We start from the raw sequence: 5,380 nt of genomic DNA on the forward strand, positions 1-5,380 counted from the left end.
GGCCATAAGGGCCACTCCACACACGTCGACTGGCATCTCTCCTTTCGAGATGATGACGGGTCGACAAATGACTCTCCCTCTACACCTGTTGTACCAACCAGGCGATGCTGCCATGGCAACAGCCTACACTACACAACAATACATGAAAGACTTGGAAAAACACCTTAAAAACACTTTTGCTTTCGCACAGAAAAACCTGGAAAAATCAGCTGAAGGACGCAAAGCGTACTACGACCAAAAGGCCTCTCACGAGAAACTCCAAGTGGGAGAAAGGGTCTGGTACTACACGTTTGCCCCCACAACTGGGAGAAGAGAGTCCGGGACCGGAACTCTCGCCCGCAAACTGATGCCCAGATGGACTGGACCCCATCTGATAACAGACAAACTGTCTCCAGTTGTCTATCAGATAAAAATCAGCAAAGGCCAAAAAGAGCCAACTGTTAAATGGGTACATCGTAACCAGGTTAAACCACACAAGGTGTGCAAAGAAACAAACAAACGGGACAGCGTGACTGAATCTGACAACCAGGGTGAGGTGAAGCAGTGAAACGATGTTTCTAGTTGCTTAGTCACTACTCTTGTCGGTGTTGAAACGTTGTTGAATTGGTTTTGGTTGTTTCTGAGGTAAGAATGAATTTTGTGTGTAAGTTTTAGTTGGAGACTGTAAAGGGTTTTAACTATGCCAACATGCAGTTCATTCGTTAAATTGCAATCTTTGCGGAGTCAATGTATATTATTGCTACCTTAAGTACCATAATCTACATTGATCTCACAACGCGTAAGCCGAACCTACTCGAACAATTCTATTCGGGGGGATAGCTAATTCTTTTTGATGAGTCTCGCCATAGACTTCCAAAACATTTATGGGGAAACCAAACACTCAATCTCAAGTCGTTCGTCTAAAAGACAACAGACAATTGAACCAAACTATATTTTGCCATGTAAGGCTAACTTAAACCAAGTTAGAAATGGAAAAATAGTTTGGAACCCTTTTCTATAGGTATAAACCCCTATAGTTACCCTTTTCAGCATGTTCCACCCCTTAACTGGTAGTTGTAGCTGTTCCCAACCATAATAGCTTACACACCAGGTGCGTATAGTTTAAGGCCTTATGTAAAATCCCCTTCATAAGCCCACCTTAAACCACATAATTGCATGTCACATTGAACCAGAACGGCATAGACTGGACATCCACCCAGCGACGACCTTGGCTGGAGGAGACCTACAATCCTGACGTTGGTCTCCACTCTTCATCCAGTGGCCGCATCTTCAGTTCAATTCAAGGGAACCTCTCTGTATGCTGATCAATCAACACTTCCAATCGTTGTGGATTTACCGTTGTGGATTATATGACTTTTTCAATGGATTACAGACTCTGTTTCCAAGGGGTTAAAGCATTGCTACAATGGAATTACCAACAACATTATGGAATTACCATCAACACAATGGAATTACAAAAACATTGTGGATTACATCCTTTGACTTTGTTTTCCTTGCTGGATTACTTTTGACTTTGGTTTTCCTTGCTGGATTACTTTTGACTTTGGTTTTCCTTGCTGGATTACTTTTGACTTTTGTTTTCCTTGCTGGATTACTTTTGACTTTGGTTTTCCTTGCTGGATTACTTTTGACTTTGGTTTTCCTTGCTGGATTACTTTTGACTTTTGTTTTCCTTGCTGGATTACATCAAGTTCAAGAACATTCGAAGGCGTAAGTTCATGTTGGAATTCATCCCCATTGGACAGGCGATGATTTCCAAAGGGGGGACTGTAGTGAACTAGGCCTGAAGGTCAAAACCTTGACCTTAGGCACCATATGGGACAGAAACTGTCATTTCATTGATTTGAATCCAGAAATACAGGTTGACCCATCCTGAGACTTTCTTTCTTGAATTCAAGTGAAAGAACACTCTCTTTTCTATTATCATTACTATTTTACAAATGTTTGATAATCAAAGTGTTTTAGTTCAAACCATTTTAGATGTTGTAGTGAACTAATCATTTTTTATTAACTGTGAAACAGTAATAATGATTTTTAATCCTCATGCAAAGTTAGAATTCATGTTAAGGTCTGTTACAGAGTAATTATGCATTTTCTGATTTTCTGTCTTTGAATGAGCAATGTAAGTGGTCCAAGGTCGGAGTCAAACGCAGACCAGTTGTTGGAACGAGCTGTCATGTTTTTACATCCTCTCAGACGTAAATAGAGAAGCTGGCACCTGTTGGCACCTGTTTTCCGCCAACTCGTCCAAACATTTCTCTCTCTGTCTCTAAAACATTTTCAATCTGTTCCATAACATTCTTGCTGTTTTTCTGACTCCTAGTGACCTCTTACGTCACAAAACACACCCCTGTCTGGTCGATATTGACCAATCAGAAACTCCCAAATGAACCGGAAATAGAGCTCTTTAAAATGTCGGTACTTCCTAGTTCAAACCAGTGTCGAGTTGTCGTGTGGAGTTTCCAGTCGGGTCGAGAGTCGAGTTTGGAGTCGTTGCAGCTCCCGTGCTGGGAAACAGGAAGATCCTGACATGACCACAGAGCTCTTCCGAGTCTTATGGGATTATAACATCTTCCACCTCTGGGTGGAACTCTGACGAACTCCACTCATGTGAAGTCCACTCGTGAGGTGAACATGTGTCGGACGGAATACCGTCACTACTTCGGACGATTCACAGCTGTTCCTACGGAGACGCTGAAAGGGTGCGTTGAATGGACTTTCGTACCAGTGGAGACATCTCCAGGTAAAAAGTTGATTTATACCACCTAAGCGTACTGGGGAAGAAGCTGAGAAAAACCCGGAGAGTGCCGTTCTGAATGCTGGCACAAACAAACCCCCTCACCCATCTTTTTCTCCCTCTAAACTTTATCTTTCCATCTTTAAAATTCTTCTATCAGGTAGAAATCATTCCAGATATTTTAGAAATGTCTGTGTAAAGTTCTCATCCACCGCCGTGTGGTCAATCAAAATTGTACAGCTTGCTAAAATTAGCCATGTTGTTATTTTCCATATTTTGCCAATTAATGTAAATGTGTGATGTGTTAAACTTTGATTCTGTTAATAAATGACCCACTGTCGTTTGGTGAGTCAAAGATAATTAACGTCTCACGTTACATTTCTAAATTCAATGCACATTATATACGGTCCAGAAAAATGAAAGAATCCGTTTAATTTATGAATATATCTCATGCATATGTTCCTCTACACGGCTGAGACAAGCTGGCCTGGGAAGCTCAGTCCTCACCTCCTTCTACAGGTGTGCAGTGGAAAGCATCCTGTGTTCCAGCATCAATGTGTGGCATGGAGGCTGCACAGCTGCAGAAAGAAAAGCTTTGCAGAGAGTGGTGAAGGCTGCACAGAAGACTGTCGGAGTCAGTCTCCCCACCATCACAGACATCTACACCTCCAGATGCATGAAGAGAGCCATCTGCATCATGAAGGACCCCACTCACCCAGCACACACACTTTTTGCCCCGCTCTCCTCAGGAAGGAGGTTGAGAAGCATTAAGTGTAGAACCACTAGACTGAGGAACAGCTTCTACCCTGAGGCTGTTAGACTCATAAATCTTTAATCAGAATAATCACTGTGAAAAAAATCACATCATATTGCTGCTGATCTGTTTCAATGTCGCTGTGTTCATGCATGCTCATCTACTTACACGGACTCATGTTCAGGTTTGTGCTGATGTTCAACGTGATATTTTTATGCTATTAGTGCTTAGTGTATATTTAGTTGATGTTTTTCTTAGTTAATATCTTAGATGTTATCATTGTTTTTCTTTTACATTTTATTGTTGGACGTAACTGGGACCCTGTGTACATAATTTCGCTCCACCACATGTACCACATGAGGTGAGAATGACAATAAAGAATCTCTGATTCTGACTCTTTTTGTTTTTTAAACTTGTCCAGAGGACCAGACTTAACCTTTTTAGATTTTTCTACCTGGATTATTGAGCATGCATCAGAATATCCATGCAAATGTTATTACTTAAATTTAAAAACATATAATTAATGACGATTTTTAGGTGGTGCTCCTTGATGATTGCTATTTTTATCATATGCACTGCGGGCGACTCAGGTGGTAGCGTTGCATATGGGCTCTAAAATCCGACCCGGTCCCAGCTCATAGCCATAATTTCCGAACCCCACCCGACCCAACGAATTAACAGTAATAACAGGTCTTAACCTGAAGAAAAAAAAAATCCTAACATTTTTATCCTGATGCATGCTCAATAATCCAGGTAGAAAAATCCAAAAAAGTTCATCAGTTGTTTTTTTTTGAATGTCCAGAGGACCAGATTGAACTTTTTTGGACCTAACATTTTTAATTAAGATTTGACTCCTTATATAGTTATTAACGGTTGGAGGATGTGCAACTGAATAAAACGAGCAGAAGATCAGAGCTGAGAGGGTGTTTGTCCTTTCATGGCCATCAAAGCACATTAAATCGCTGCTTCTGCCTGCATTCTGCATTATTCAGATATGGACACTGCTCTGACGTCAGATATTTTGGGCTCTCACCTGTTTGGGTCGTCAGCTGTGTGTGTCTGCTGAGTGCAGCATCTGAAGCTTAACTGAACTTTTTACCTCTTTCAAGGCCAGTCAGCTCACGGTCAAATGGCCGAATGCAGCTGTTGATTGTATGGCAAGCCATGTGGTCATATAATTGGATCATCAGCCGCGCACGTCCGCTGATGAAAAACCCTACACCGGCCCAGCCCACACATTAAGCACATTATTATGGACTGGCCCAGCCCAACCCAGATTAGGGCTGAGCCGGCCTCCGGGTTCAGGTTAGAAATGACAGCCCTATCAGGTGGTCCCTGTGGGTGACCAGGTACCTGCGGGCATTGTGTTAGTGACCCCTATTTTATTATATTTGTCTATGGCTCTCTGTGATGATATTGGTACAGACTATTTTGTAAAAGACTGTTTGAGCTGGTTAGGTCAATTTTAACACTGCCACAGTTCTTATTTCCTTATTTCACATTTTCAGCATACAGGTCCTTCTAAAAAAATTAGCATATTGTGATAAAGGTTGTAGTAGAAACGTACGGACGGGCCACCAGATGTAGTATGACATATCCTGAGATATATTCATCAATTAAACGGGTTCTTTCATTTTTCTGGACTGTATAACATATGTGCATTGAATTTAATAAAATGTGGACGTGAGACGTTAATTATCTTTGACTCACCAAACGAGTGGGTCATTTATTAACAGAATCAAGTTTAACACATCACACATTTACATTAATTGGCAAGAATTGAAAAATAACGACATAATTAATCAGCTTTACAACCAGGAAAACCATACGGCCATGATTTTCCGTTGCTTCACCACAGACATTTCTGAAAACATCTAGATTAATTTGCT

This window comes from Nematolebias whitei, chromosome 10 (assembly GCF_014905685.2).
Source record: "Nematolebias whitei isolate Nwh7 chromosome 10, NemWhi1, whole genome shotgun sequence".
NCBI lineage: Eukaryota > Metazoa > Chordata > Actinopteri > Cyprinodontiformes > Rivulidae > Nematolebias > Nematolebias whitei.